The following is a 17131-nucleotide window of genomic DNA, read 5'->3' on the forward strand; positions in this document are numbered from 1 at the left end:
AAATATTTTAAAATGTCCTTAGAAATGGCAATTTGCCAAGAAAATAGAAACTTGTAATTAAATATTAAATAATTTTCATAATATTACATAAAATTATGACGAAAATAAACAAATACTGATAATTATATAAATAATCATCAATTTTTTAAGATGAACCTTAAACTATTATTGACAGTTATGTTATTAAAAACTTTGATAATGATTAATTATCAATATTTAGGACAACTCAGATCTAATATTGATAATTATACCTTGATAATTATGAAGGCATAATGTTAATCGACAATTATATCAAGATGAATCAACAAATTTGTAATAAATATTGGATAATTATCGTAATTATAATATTATACAATAATAATGTTCATTTTCATAGTTTTCATCGAAACAAGAGAGATAATTATGCATAAATAGTTATTTTACTACTTTTAAACATGTATACCATGTGCGCCTAAATGTCCTTAAACATATATTACCCACACTAATTGAATAGAGTATAGAAGTCTATTTGCCAATTGTCTAACATATTAAACACATATATAACAGTACAGATCCCTGTAACGTGGCGCTCAAAGTCCCGCCGTCGGCCGTCCGATGGCGCAGCGGCCGCCTACCGAGTCCGTCATTTTCACGCGAGAACCTGTCAAGGGAAATTTTCCTCTCAGTTTGGCAAAAGCGGTAACGGTGGGCGGTTTGTTGCGGCAAAAACTTAACCTCAGCACGCGGACGTGTCGCGTTTGTTTACCCAGTGACCGACGGAAGTTACAGTAATTTTGTGGCCGCCGCTCCGGACGCTCTCCCCACGGGGTCACGACTCTCCGCTGGAGCAAGAGGAAAATTAAAAGGTTAGTCACGAATTTTTGGACGATTTCCCGAAATAACGGTGCCTTAACGCCTTAATTCGGTTTGTTTATGGTTTGTCGGGTGTCGTGAAATTTTGGTGGCGCCCGGGGGGGATTATTTTTAGTTTGTTTTAAAATAAATATTATAACAGTTAACCTAAATTTGTGCTGGTGCGTCTCTATTGTGGCCCGCAAACTTTTACTTTCTTCCCAACAAGAAAGTAAATTCTCCACGTTTATTATTGTGTTGTATCTTAATAAATTAAATGTTTACTTACTTAATTGAGTGTTGCCATTCAAAATTAAAATAATCCGTGTCTTTGATAACAAGAGTCAGTGTTCAGTAATTTGCATACAAATTTTCTTAGTAATGTTACGTCCTTTTTACTTTACTGTTAATGACTGAGAATGAGTGAGTGAATAATGTTGCTAACTTAAATGTACAATCACGTATGAAGCAACAGATGATATTTATCCTAAGGGGGAATAACGAATATGCCAATTTTCATGACTTAATTAATTAATTTATTGATATTATAGATGCAAAGTCTGATTTAAAATAATCTTATTAGATTACTTTATCAAAATGTTATTCTGATGATGTGTTTTCGGTTTGTTGATGTACGCAATTAGAGAGTTATAAAAGTAACAGTACTTTCTACATCTTTATTTACAGTTTAAAATAATACATTTGTTAATTTAAAATATGTTTAATGTTGGTACAGACAATTTTCCCACTGTAAATTGTTATTTTTATCTTGATAATTTTATTAAATATTGAGGTAAATATATCACAGGTAATAATAATTTACTTGATTTTATGGGGCCTCTTGTAAGAACATTTAGTGTCTACTTAATGCTCCTTAATTAGTGCGAGTAATGTATATTTGAGGACATTTTGGCGCCCATGGTATACAGTTTAAAAGTCGTAAAATAACCATTTTTGCATAATTATCCTTCTTGTTTCGATAAAAACCATGAAAAAGGACATTATTATTGTATAATATTATAATTACGATAATTATCCAATATTTATTACAAATTTGTTGACTCATCTTGATATAATTGTCGATTGACATTATGTCTTCATAATTATCACGCCATAAATATCACTATAATTATTAACATTAGATCTGATTTGCCCTAAATATTGATAATTAATCATTATCAAAGTTTTTAATAACATAACTGTCAATAATAGTTTAAGGTTCATCCTAAAAATTGATGATTATTTATACAAAAATCAGTATTTGTTAATTTTTGTGATAATTTTATATCAAATTATGACTACGTTTCTATTTTTAGGCAAATTGCCATTTCTGAGGATTCTTTAAAATATTTTGGAGGTACAAACATTTTTTTATTGTTTTTGATATAATTGTCAATTATCAATACTTGAATTTTACTGTAACTATGAACAGTAGTTCTTATTTGTCCTAAATATTGATAATTATCAAAATTTGATATTATTATCAATTAATCATTATCAAAATTTGATTGCTCTTGACAGAATTATCAATTGACAATTATATTTTGTTTAAAATTTTCCAACATTTAATCTGATTTGTCCTAAATATTAATAATTAATTATCAAAGTTTTTACTGACATAAATGTCAATAATAGTTTAAGGTTCATACTAAAAATTGATAATTATTTAATATTTAATTACAAGTTTCTGTTCTTTAGACAAATTGCCATTTCTGAGGATTTTTAAAAATATTTTGGAGATGTACAAACATTTTTTGTTTTTGATATATTTATCAATTGTCAATTATCACTTGACAATTATCAAGACAAGAAGATCACTATAGCTATCAACAGTAGTTCTGATTTGTAGTATTACTTGCCTCAAAAATTGACAATTATGATATATTTATCAGCATTTGATAATTGATGAGATATACATATCAAATTGTGATAATTGTCCAATATTTATTTATCAGAAATATCTGATTTTTGGAACACTGTTTTCTTAACAAATTGTTATCCCTGAGAAACATTTAAATGTGTCTGGGAGAAGTATAAAAAATACTTCGTTACTCTTGACAGAATTATCAATTGACTATTATATTTTGACAATTATCGAGGCACAAATACCACGGTAAGTATGGTTTGTCCCAAAAATTGACAATTATGATATAATTATCAGCATTTGATAATTACTGAGATATACATATCAAATTGTGATAATTATCCAATGTTTATTTATTAGAAATATCGGATTTTTGGAACACTGTATTCTTAAAAAATTGTTATCCCTGAAAAACTTTTAAATGTGTCTGAGAGAAGTATAAAAAATACTTGATTGCTCTTGACAGAATTATCGATTGACAATTATATTTTGACAATTATCGAGACACAAATATCACGATAAGTATGGTTTGTTCCAAAAATTGACAATTATGATATAATTATCAGCATTTGATAATTACTGAGATATACATATCAAATTGTGATAAATATCCAATGTTTATTTATTAAAAATATCGGATTTTTGGAACACTGTTTTCTTAACAAATTGTTATCCCTGAAAAACTTAAATGTGTCTGAGAGAAGTATAAAAAATACTTGATTGCTCTTGCCAGAATTATCAATTGACAATTATATTTTGACAATTATCGAGACACAAATATCACGATAAGTATGGTTTGTTCCAAAAATTGACAATTATGATATAATTATCAGCATTTGATAATTACTGAGATATACATATCAAATTGTGATAAATATCCAATGTTTATTTATTAGAAATATCGGATTTTTGGAACACTGTTTTCTTAACAAATTGTTATCCCTGAGACACTTTTAAATGTGTCTGAGAGAAGTATAAAAAATACTTGATTGCTCTTGACAGAATTATCAATTGACAATTATATTTTGACAATTATCGAGGCACACATATCACGATAAGTATGGTTTGTCCCAAAAATTGACAATTATGATATAATTATTAGCATTTGATAATTACTGAGATATACATATCAAATTGTGATAATTATCCAATGTTTATTTATTAGAAATATCGGATTTTTGGAACACTGTTTTCTTAACAAATTGTTATCCCTGAAAAACTTTTAAATGTGTCTGAGAGAAGTATAAAAAATACTTGATTGCTCTTGACAGAATTATCAATTGACAATTATATTTTGACAATTATCTGGACACCAATATCTCGATAAGTATGGTTTGTCCCAAAAATTGACAATTATGATATAATTATCAGCATTTGATAATTACTGAGATATACATATCAAATTGTGATAATTATCCAATGTTTATTTATTAGAAATATCGGATTTTTGGAACACTGTTTTCTTAACAAATTGTTATCCCTGAGAAACATTTAAATGTGTCTGGGAGAAGTATAAAAAATACTTAATTGCTTTTGACAGAATTATCAATTGACAATTATATTTTGACAATTATCGAGACACAAATATTAGGATAAGTATGGTTTGTCTCAAAAATTGACAACTATGATATAATTATCAGCATTTGATAATTACTGAGATATACATTTCAAATTGCGATAATTATCCAATATTTACCCTTTTTCTTCCTGCAAAAAAGCCAACTCAACGTTACATTCAATAAAGCTGCACAGTTAAAATGAAACGGTCCCGAACACCGTCAAAATATAAAACGGGTAGTTGTTAAAAACCTCCCGCAGAGCGTGGCAGTTTACGGAAAAAACAAAAATGCCAATTTCAATGCATGAAACTCATTATCCCCGAAGCAATTATGGGTACGTGTGTTCGCCGGGCGCCCATTTAAACGAAACGGGTCGGAACGACGGAACCGGGGGCGCCGTTATTGCCTCCCGCGTGGCGGAGGCGTCGGTCGTCTTTATTTTCCGGCGCTGCAGTTTTAATCGTTCGTGCGGGTTCTTGAAAGTGTACCATGGTATTGTGCGATGGGACGATTCGTAATTAATCGGCGTCGCGCGATGACGGACGTTGACCGTGGCGAAACGTGTCCGGTCAGTTTTTCACCGCGTTCGGAAGCGAAACACGATCCCGATGGACGTGCGGACATCTCGGATGGTCGGCGTGTTTTGCGACGGCCGGACTGGCTCTTAACCTACGTTATTTTCGTCGAAATTACTTCTGACATTAATAAATGACTGGATATTTTATATATGTTATTTTGGGTAACAATAAATAATTGATCAATTGATCAACTCCTCAGACTAAATAAAGATTTTTATACTCCTTCAAAATACATTTAAAAGTTTGTCAAAAAAGTCAGATATTTGTGGTAAATTATATTGGATAATTATCACAATTTGATATATATATATATATATATATATATACCTCAGTAATTATCACATGCTGATAATTATATCATAATTGTCCATTTTTAGGACAAACCATACTTACCGTGATATTTGTGTCTCGATAATTGTCAAAATATAATTGTCAATTGATAATTCTGTCAAGAGCAATTAAGTATTTTTTATACTTCTCCCAGACACATTTAAAAGTTTCTCAGGGATAACAATTTGTTAAGAAAACAGTGTTCCAAAAATCCGATATTTTTAATAAATAAACATTGGATAATTATCACAATTTGATATGTATATCTCAGTAATTATCAAATGCTGATAATTATATCATATTTGTCAATTTTTGGGACAAACCATACTTATCGTGATATTTGTGCCTCGATAATTGTCAAAATATAATTGTCAATTGATAATTCTGACAAGAGCAATCAAGTATTTTTTATACTTCTCTCAGACACATTTAAAAGTGTCTCAGGGATAACAATTTGTTAAGAAAATAGTGTTCCAAAAATCCGATATTTCTAATAAAAAACATTGTATAATTATCACAATTTGATATGTATATCTCAGAAATTATCAAATACTGATAATTATATCATAATTGTCAATTTTTGGGGCAAACCATACTTATCGTGATATTTGTGTCTCGATAATTGTCAAAATATAATTGTGACAAGAGCAATCAAGTATTTTTTATACTTCTCTCAGACACATTTAAAAGTGTCTCAGGGATAACAATTTGTTAAGAAAACAGTGTTCCAAAAATCCGATATTTCTAATAAAAAACATTGTATAATTATCACAATTTGATATGTATATCTCAGTAATTATCAAATGCTGATAATTATATCATAATTTTCAATTTTTAGGACAAACCTTACTTATCGTGATATTTGTGTTTCGATAATTGTCAAAATATAATTGTCAATTGATAATTCTGTCAAGAGCAATCAAGTATTTTTTATACTTCTCTCAGCCATAATTAAAAGTTTCTCAGGGATAACAATTTGTTAAGAAAACAGTGTTCTAAAAATCCGATATTTCTAATAAATAAACATTGGATAATTATCGCAATTGGGTATGTATATCTCAGTAATAATCAAATGCTGATAATTATATCATAATTGTCAATTTTTGGGGCAAACCATACTTATCGTGATATTTGTGCCTCGATAATTGTCAAAATATAATTGTCAATTGATAATTCTGTCAAGAGTAATCAAGTATTTTTTATACTTCTCTCAGACACATTTAAAAGTGTCTCAGGGATAACAATTTGTTAAGAAAACAGTGTTCCAAAAATCCGATATTTCTAATAAATAAACATCGGATAATTATCGCAATTGGGTATGTAAATCTCAGTAATAATCAAATGCTGATAATTATATCATAATTGTCAATTTTTGGGACAAACCATACTTATCGTGATATTTGTGCCTCGATAATTGTCAAAATATAATTGTCAATTGATAATTCTGTCAAGAGTAATCAAGTATTTTTTATACTTCTCTCAGACACATTTAAAAGTGCCTCAGGGATAGCAATTTGTTAAGAAAACAGTGTTCCAAAAATCCGATATTTCTAATAAATAAACATTGGATAATTATCGCAATTGGGTATGTATATCTCAGTAATAATCAAATGCTGATAATTATAATTGTCAGTTCTTGGGCTAACCATACTTACCGTGATATTTGTGCCTCGATAATTGTCAAAATATAATTGTCAATTGATAATTCTGTCAAGAGTAATGAAGTATTTTTTATACTTCTCTCAGCCACATTTAAAAGTTTTTCAGGGATAACAATTTGTTAAGAAAACAGTGTTCCAAAAATCCGTTATTTCTAATAAATAAACATTGGATAATTATCACAATTTGATATGTGTATATCTCAGTAATTGTCAAATGCTGATAATTATATCATAATTGTCAATTCTTGGGCAAACCATACTTACCGTGATATTTGTGCCTCGATAATTGTCAAAATATAATTGTCAATTGATAATTCTGTCAAGAGTAATGAAGTATTTTTTATACTTCTCTCAGCCACATTTAAAAGTTTCTCAGGGATAACAATTTGTTAAAAAAACAGTGTTCCAAAAATCCGATATTTCTAATAAATAAATATTGTATAATTATCACAATTTTATATGTATATCTCAGTAATTATCAAATGCTGATAATTATATCATAATTGTAAATTTTTGGGACAAACCATACTTACCGTGATATTTGTGCCTCGATAATTGTCAAAATATAATTGTCAATTGATAATTCTGTCAAGAGTAATGAAGTATTTTTATAATTCTCTCAGCCACATTTAAAAGTTTCTCAGGGATAACAATTTGTTAAAAAAACAGTGTTCCAAAAATCCGATATTTCTAATAAATAAATATTGGATAATTATCACAATTTGATATGTATATCTCAGTAATTATCAAATACTGATAATTATATCATAATTGTCAATTTTTGGGACAAACCATACTTATCGTGATATTGGTGTCCCGATAATTGTCAAAATATAATTGTCAATTGATAATTCTGTCAAGATTAAAAGTTTCTCAGGGATAACAATTTGTTAAGAAAACAGTATTCCAAAAATCCGATATTTCTAATAAATAAACATTGGATAATTATCACAATTTGATATGTATATCTCAGTAATTATCAAATGCTGATAATTATATGATAATTGTCAATTTTTGGGACAAACCATACTTATCGTGATGTTTGTGTCTCGATAATTGTCAAGATTTAATTGTCAATTGATAATTTTTCTATCAATTTGTGATAATCTACATAAAAAGTTAATAATAAAAATTACCCACAAGAAGACAATCTTTGATGTTACTTATTTACAGTATTATTTTAATAAACTTTTTTATGTATTTGTTACTAATAAGTTTAGAATTAGCACTGCAATGTCAAATTCTTTGCGCATTAACACAAAGTCCTTAAGCAAATAACGAAACAATCCAAACTTCGTAATTAATTTTTTTCATCAACCGTTTCATCAAAAACGTTCTTCAGCGAATGAAGCAACACCTTTATGACGCATTGTCGGGTTTGTGGGAAAAAAATTCGACCCAGTTCCTCTGAGTTAATTAGTGTGTTGTAATTACTGATTTGTTTTATAACTTAAATAAATAAAATAAGAGAAGAGCTTTGATTGATTATTGTGTGTTGTTTATTAAGTGAATGAAAGTGATTTAGTGTGTATTGTGTTTGTTCAAATTTAGTTTGACATTTGAATCGATGAAAAATTTATGTCCAATCATAGTTTACGGGGCGATAAAAATTCAATTCTCTGTAAGCATAAAATATTTTAAAATATTCAATTTATTATTTATTCAAACGGTTTTATTTTACGCCTTATTTTGTCCTTACAATTCAAAACCAATTCGGTATTAATCAACGGAGATATTTTTAAAGTTTATCGGATTTAAACCTTAAACCGACAATATTCATTGTTGTTATTATGCAGTGCCCGCTTTCATAATGCACGCACTGTTACTTTTTAACAATTTCTCATCGTCGACTCGAAACAAGACCGTTCCGACGATGGAGTGAAAGTTTTGCGGGACAGACCGCAGAAGAGGTCACTTAAACTAATTTAAATCTATCGGGTTTTTTTTTCCTAGTTAATAATTTATCGTCAGTTCGGACAATAAAAATGCTCGAGTTGGTCGTTCCGGATTGTTCCGGCCCTTAAGAGCCGTTGAAAAAGGAGGGGTGGGAACTCCATTTCGGTTGGATATCAATGGTTTTATTGACATGGGATTTTATGGGACGGGAAATTGATCGGAACCTTCTTGTATTCCAACTTATAAACATCCCTTTTTTGTTGGACACAGTTTGTCTTAAAATACAGATGCTCTTCAACTTAAAAACTTTCAGATTTTCCTGCAAAATATCGTCGAAGAAGAATTAACATCTCTAAAAACTTTAAAGAAGTAAAATTCTGTAGAAAATTAAGCAAATTAAAATAAATTTCAATTAAAATAAAAGCTTTTCCATAGTTAAATGCAATTATATTTTTTATTTATTTAATTTTTTTCAAGTTTTAGTATTTTCCTGCAAAATATTGATGAAGGCAGAAGTCAACATATCTAAAAAACTAAAAATAATTTAAAATATATTAATAAGATATTTTAATATAATTATATTTTTATTTATTAAATTCTTTTTCAGGTTTTCGTATTTTCCTGCAAAGAATAAACAAATTAACATCTCAAAAAACATCAAATTCCTTTTGAGGTTTTCGTATTAGAATATATTAGAAAGATTGAGCACATTCATACAATTATAATTTTTATTTATTGAAATATTTTTCAGGTTTTCGTATTTTTCTGAGAAATATTGAAGAAGAAACAAATTAGCATCTCTAAAACACTTGAAATAATTTAAAAGTTTACAGAAAAATTAACTAAAATAAAATAAACTTCAAATAAAATTAGAAGCTTTCATATTTTAATACACTTATATTTTTTATTTATTGAATTATTTTTCAGGTTTTTGTATTTTCCTGAGAAATATTGAAGAAGAAACAAATTAGCATCTCTAAAACACTTGAAATAATTTAAAAGTTTACAGAAAAATTAACTAAAATAAAATAAACTTCAAATAAAATTTGAAGCTTTCATATTTTAATACAATTATATTTTGATTTATTGAATTGTTTTTCAGGTTTTCGTATTTTCCTGAGAAATATTGAAGAAGAAACAAATTAGCATCTCTAAAACACTTGAAATAATTTAAAAGTTTACAGAAAAATTAACTAAAATAAAATAATCTACAAATAAAATTGAAAGCTTTCATATTTTAATACAATTATATTTTTTATTTATTGAATTATTTTTCAGGTTTTCGTATTTTCCTGAGAAATATTGAAGAAGAAACAAATTAGCATCTCTAAAACACTTGAAATAATTTAAAAGTTTACAGAAAAATTAACTAAAATAAAATAAACTTCAAATGAAATTAGAAGCTTTCATATTTTAATACAATTATATTTTTTATTTATTGAATTCTTTTTCAGGTTTTCGTATTTTCCTGAGAAATATTGAAGAAGAAACAAATTAGCATCTCTAAAACACTTGAAATAATTTAAAAGTTTACAGAAAAATTTACTAAAATAAAATAATCTACAAATAAAATTGGAAGCTTTTCATATATTAATACAATTATATTTTTTATTTATTAAAATCTTTTTCAGGTTTTCGTATTTTCCTGAGAAATATTGAAGAAGAAACAAATTAGCATCTCTAAAACACTTGAAATAATTTAAAAGTTTACAGTAAAATTAACTAAAATAAAATAAACTTCAAGTAAAATTAGAAGCTTTCATATTTTAATACAATTATATTTTTCATTTATTGAAATCTTTTTCGGGTATTCGTATTTTCCTGAGAAATATTGAAGAAGAAACAAATTAGCATCTCTAAAACACTTGAAATAATTTAAAAGTTTACAGAAAAATTAACTAAAATAAAATAAACTTCAAATAAAATTAGAGGCTTTCATATTTTAATACAATTATATTTTTATTTATTGAATTCTTTTTCAGGTCTTCGTATTTTCCTGAGAAATATTGAAGAAGAAACAAAATAGCATCTCTAAAACACTTGAAATAATTTAAAAATTTACAGAAAAATTAACTAAAATAAAATAAACTTCAAATAATATTAGAAGCTTTCATATTTTAATACAATTATATTTTTTATTTATTGAATTCTTTTTCAGGTTTTCGTATTTTCCTGAAAAATATTGAAAAAGAAACAAATTAGCATCTCTAAAACACTTGAAATAATTTAAAAGTTTACAGAAAAATTAACTAAAATAAAATAAACTTCAAATAAAATTGGAAGCTTTCATATTTTAATACAAATATATTTTTTATTTATTGAATTCTTTTTCAGATTTTCGTATTTTCCTGAGAAATATTGAAGAAGAAACAAATTAGCATCTCTAAAACACTTGAAATAATTTAAAAGTTTACAGAAAAATTAACTAAAATAAAATAAACTTCAAATAATATTAGAAGCTTTCATATTTTAATACAATTATATTTTTTATTTATTGAATTCTTTTTCAGGTTTTCGTATTTTCCTGAAAAATATTGAAAAAGAAACAAATTAGCATCTCTAAAACACTTGAAATAATTTAAAAGTTTACAGAAAAATTAACTAAAATAAAATAAACTTCAAATAAAATTGGAAGCTTTCATATTTTAATACAAATATATTTTTTATTTATTGAATTCTTTTTCAGATTTTCGTATTTTCCTGAGAAATATTGAAGAAGAAACAAATTAGCATCTCTAAAACACTTGAAATAATTTAAAAGTTTACAGAAAAATTAACTAAAATAAAATAAACTTCAAATGAAATTAGAGGCTTTCATATTTTAATACAATTATATGTTTTATTTATTCAATTCTTTTTCAGGTTTTCTTATTTTCCTGCAAAATATCGAAGAACATTGCTTTGCTTAATTTAATAAATAAATTTCGTAAATTTTGATTAGTTTTTATTAAAAAACAAGTTTATTTTTTACATTTAATAATTTTTAATAATAATATTAACAAACAGCTGGTGTACAAATTATCCAAAACCTGCAATAAAACTATCTTAACATATTTACATAAGTAATATAATAAACATATACTGATAAGATTAACTGTTTGGCAAATCACGAATTGTGGCGGTGGTTTATTTTTAGAACTCAACGGTACAACTGTAACGAATTGCAACAACCCCAATTAAATATAACCAGTTGCAAAATCCGCACCGGTCATTAGAGTGAAATGATTGACAATCGACGATTTCTTCTGTACGTTTGATTTATAATCGCCAATTTCATCTTGAAATTATTTCGGTATTTGGCACACGAATTCCTTGATTGAATGATTTAAACATTTCGTCTATACAAACTGAGTTTGAGGATAAACGAAGCTGATACGATACGAAATATTTAATGGGAACACGAGGAGGAACAATTTTAAGTTAATGGATAAACTGACATCGGGGAAAATAAAGTCTTGACATCTCTATTTTCTTCAATTAACGTATGTCTATAAACTTTTAAATTATTTCAAGTGTTTTAGAGATGCTAATTTGTTTCTTCTTCAATATTTCTCAGGAAAATCCGAATACCCGAAAAAGATTTCAATAAATAAAAAATATAATTGTATTAAAATATGAAAGCTTCTAATTTTACTTGAAGTTTATTTTATTTTAGTTAATTTTTCTGTAAACTTTTAAATTATTTTAAGTGTTTTAGAGATGCCAATTTGTTTCTTCTTCAATATTTCTCAGGAAAATACGAAAACCTGAAAAAGAATTCAATAAATAAAAAATATAATTGTATTCAAATATGAAAGCTTCTAATTTTATTTGAAGTTTATTTTATTTTAGTTAATTTTTCTGTAAACTTTTAAATTATTTCAAGTGTTTTAGACATGCTAATTTGTTTCTTCTTCAATATTTCTCAGGAAAATACGAAAACCTGAAAAAGAATTCAATAAATAAAAATATAATTGTATTAAAATATGAAAGCTTCCAATTTTATTTGAAGTTTATTTTATTTTAGTTAATTTTTCTGTAAACTTTTAAATTATTTCAAGTGTTTTAGAGATGCTAATTTGTTTCTTCAACAATATTTCTCAGGAAAATACGAAAACCTGAAAAAGATTTCAATAAATAAAAGATATAAATATATTAAAATATGAAAGCTTCTAATTTTATTTGAAGTTTATTTTATTTTAGTTAATTTTTCTGTAAACTTTTAAATTATTTCAAGTGTTTTAGAGATGCTAATTTGTTTGTTCTTCAATATTTCTCAGGAAAATACGAAAACCTGAAGAAGATTTCAATAAATAAAAAATATAATTGTATTAAAATATGAAAGCTTCTAATTTTATTTGAAGTTTATTTTATTTTAGTTAATTTTTCTGTAAACTTTTAAATTATTTCAAGTGTTTTAGAGATGCTAATTTGTTGCTTCTTCAATATTTCTCAGGAAAATACGAAAACCTGAAAAAGATTTCAATAAATAAAAAATATAATTGTATTAAAATATGAAAGCTTCTAATTTTATTTGAAGTTTATTTTATTTTAGTTAATTTTTCTGTAAACTTTTAAATTATTTTAAGTGTTTCAGAGATGCTAATTTGTTTCTTCTTCAATATTTCTCAGGAAAATACGAAAGCCTGAAGAAGATTTCAATAAATAAAAAATATAATTGTATTAAAATATGAAAGCTTCCAATTTTATTTGAAGTTTATTTTGTTTAAGTTAATTTTTCTGTAAACTTTTAAATCATTTCAAGTGTTTTAGAGATGCTAATTTGTTTCTTCTTCAATATTTCTCAGGAAAATACGAAAACCTGAAAAAGAATTTAATAAATAAAACATAATTGTATTAAAACGTGAAAGCTTTTAATTTTATTTGAAGTTTACATTATTTTGGTTAATTTTTCTATAAATTTTTTAACTATTTTAAACTTTTTAGAGATGATTTAATTTTTAGTTTTAGTTATTTTGCAGTAAATAATAAAATATAAGACAAAAAAAGTATGTAATTATTTTTGAAATTACTATTAATATAGTTTAATAACATATTACAGCTTTTTTATTGAAACAAACATATACAATATATGCCATAAAATAAGAATTGTTACATAATTCGTACGAATAAAAGGAAAATATAAAACCACAACCAAGATATGATATCTGGTTCACTGATATTGAAAAAACCTACAAAAACACATCTCAATTTTATGTGTACATAAAAAAACGACATTATATTATTATTATTACAACCCATATATTATAGGCATTATGGGCGTTCTTCCCAACTGGTGTGCGTCCATAAAACCGTCCGGAAAAACCGACAGGAATAACGAAAGTCCACACGCGTCGTCATATTTTTTTACACGCGCCCCCGCACATTGGGAAACGGCCGGGGAATACCCCGAGACGCCGCCGTAACGGGCGAATCGACAATTCATCGTCCCTTCCGTTTTCCGGCGAATTTATCACGCGGGGGTGGTCGGCTCCTCTCTTTCCGACCGTTTAAGTCGGTCCGTCGTGAGGAAAATTAAAAATTGACTTCGGTCAACTGAATCACCCCGTGTGCAATGGAGTCGTGAAGAATTATTTCTCCACCGATTCGAGTTTTTTATTTGGATATTTATTATTGTATTTAAAAATTTTTACCGTTATCAAATTTTTTCTTCAGTCTCTGAAGGAATTCATTATCTTTTGTTAATATTAAATATTTTTCAAAATTTTTAGACTTCTTAAATTCTTCTTTCTTCAATATTTTGCAGGAAAATGCGGAAAACTTAAAAAGCTTTTAGTTCAATTTCAATTTATTTTAATTATTTTATTGTTTTTATTGATATTTAATATTTTTCAAAATTTTTTGGGTTATTAAATTTATTTTTCCTGAATATTTTGCAGGAAAACACGAAAAACTCAAAAAGCTTTTAGCTCCTATTTTAATTAATTTATTTTATTTATTGATATTTAATATTTTTCAAAATTTTTAGAGTTATTAAATTCATTTTTATTGAATATTTTGCAGGAAAATAGGAAAAACTCAAAAAGTGTTAACTTCATTTTGAATTTATTTTAATTATTTTGTTGTTTTTATTGATATTTAATATTTTTCAAAATTTTTAGAGCTTTCAAATTCATTTTTCCTGAATATTTTGCAGGAAAATACAAAAAAATCAAAAAGCTTTTACTTCATTTTGAATTTATTTCAATTAATTTATTGTTTTTATTGTAATTTAATATTTTTCAAAATTTTTGGAGCTATCAAATTTGTTTATCCTGAATATTTTGTAAAAAAATACAAAAAACTCAAAAAGCTTTTATTTAATTTGAATTTATTTTAATTAATTTATTGTTTTTATTGATACTTAATATTTTCCAAAATTTTTAGAGCTATCAAATCCATTATTCTTGAATATTTTGCAGGAAAATACAAAAAACTCAACAAGCTGTTACTTCATTTTGAATTTATTGTTTTTATTGATATTTAATATTTTTCAAAATTTTTAGAGTTATGAAATTCATTTTTCCTGAATATTTTGCAGGATAATGCGAAAAACTTAAAAAGCTTTTAGTTCATTTTGAGTTTATTTTAATTAATTTATAGTTTTTATTGAAATTTAATATTTTTCAAAATTTTTAGAGCTAACAAATTCATTTTTCCTGAATATGTTGCAGGAAAATATGAAAAATTCAGAAAGCTTTTAGTTCATTTTGAATTTATTTTAGTTAATTTATTGTTTTTATTGATATTTAATATTTTTCAAAATTTTTAGATCTATCAAATTTATTTTTCCTGAATATTTTGCAGGAAAATACGAAAAACTCAAACAGCTTTTACTTCATTTTGAATTTATTTTAATTATTTTATTGTTTTTATTGATATTTCATATTTTTCAAAATTTTTAGAGCTATCAAATTCATTTTTCCTGAATATTTTGCAGGAAAATACGAAAAACTCAAAAAGCTTTTAGTTCATTTTGAATTTATTTTAGTTAATTTATTGTTTTTATTGATGTTTAATATTTTTCAAAATTTTTAGAGCTATCAAATTCATTTTTTTTTTGAATATTTTGCAGGAAAATACGAAAAACTCAAAAAGCTTTTAGATCATTTTGAATTTATTTTAGTTAATTTATTGTTTTTATTGATATTTAATATTTTTCAAAATTTTTAGAGCTATCAAATTCATTTTCCTGAATATTTTACAGAAAAATTTTTCATTTTTCCTGAATATTTTGCAGGAAAATACGAAAAACTCAAAAAGCTTTTAGTTCATTTTGATTTTATTTTAATTAATTTATTGTTTTTATTGATATTTAATAATTTTCAAAATTTTTAGAGCTATCAAATTCATTTTCCTGAATATTTTGCAGGAAAATACAAAAAACTGAAAAAGCTTTTACTTCATTTTGAATTTATTTTATTATTTTTATTGATATTCAATAGTTTATTATTTAATTTATTGTTTCTATTGATATTTAATATTTTTCAAAATTTTTAGAGTTAAATTCATTTTTCCTGAATATTTTGGGGGAAAATACAAAAAATTCAAAAAGCTTTCACTTCATTTTGAATATATTTTAATTAATTTACTAGTTTTATTGATATTTAATATTTTTCAAAATTTTTAGTACTATCAAATTCATGTTTCCTGAATATTTTGCAGGAAAATACAAAAAACAAAAGAATTTAATAATTAAAAAATGTATTATAATTATTTTAAAGCTTTTGAGACCTTAATTTTTTATTGACTTATGAACTAAATATTGAAGTTTTTAATTTTATTTTGAATTAATTGGGGGGGTTGGTTTTCACCGCCCGACCGTTTAAGTTTCTTCGCTGAGAGTAAAATTAAAAATCGACTCTGCGGTCAACTAAAACACCCCACGTGCATTGAAGAGTCGTAAAAATTTATTTCACCACCCGGTTCTAGTTGGTGCCGTCCTTTTTTATTTTTATGGACCGTAGAGGATCTTACGTGCTTGTTGTTAATGGTCGTGAGGTTTTTTTCTTTCTGCAACATTGTGCAGAATGAATTATTTATTCGGCCAGTTCATAACCCGATGTTAATTTTAAAACGACCCATGTTTTATGCACCGTTTAATTTCTTGTGTGTGTGTGTGTGTGTGTGAATGTGTGTGGGTGAACAGGACTCTTTGGACCAGAACTAACAATTAAACATTGAAACTTCCTTTCGGCCTTTTGTTTCCGCCTACAACGGAAGTATTTTTTAGTTTTTAAGCCGTTTCTACTGTACTTATTGTTTAATTTTTTATTTTTAAATAATTTTAAGAATTTTTTTTAACGTAACATTAAAAAATTATAAAAAATGGTCTAGAATTTATTTGTGAATATAAAAATTATAAACAGTATAAGCTAATCCTTAAATTTCAATAGATTTGATTCATTTTATCAATTTTGAACATCGTGAATA

General features: G+C 25.8%; 1 protein-coding gene across 2 annotated transcripts in view; it reads left to right on the top strand.

The window, feature by feature from the left end:
• The first annotated feature begins 646 nt into the window (after nt 1-646).
• Nucleotides 647-17131, top strand: part of LOC109601122 (protein-tyrosine sulfotransferase) — a 132289-nt gene continuing 115804 nt past the window's right edge. For both annotated transcript variants that reach the window (XM_049967355.1, XM_049967357.1), the window contains exon 1: nt 647-845. The gene's annotated coding sequence lies outside the window, so the exon portion shown is untranslated. The remainder of the gene's footprint in view (nt 846-17131) is intronic.

This window comes from Aethina tumida, chromosome 5, assembly GCF_024364675.1.
Source record: "Aethina tumida isolate Nest 87 chromosome 5, icAetTumi1.1, whole genome shotgun sequence".
NCBI classification, from domain to species: Eukaryota; Metazoa; Arthropoda; class Insecta; order Coleoptera; family Nitidulidae; genus Aethina; species Aethina tumida.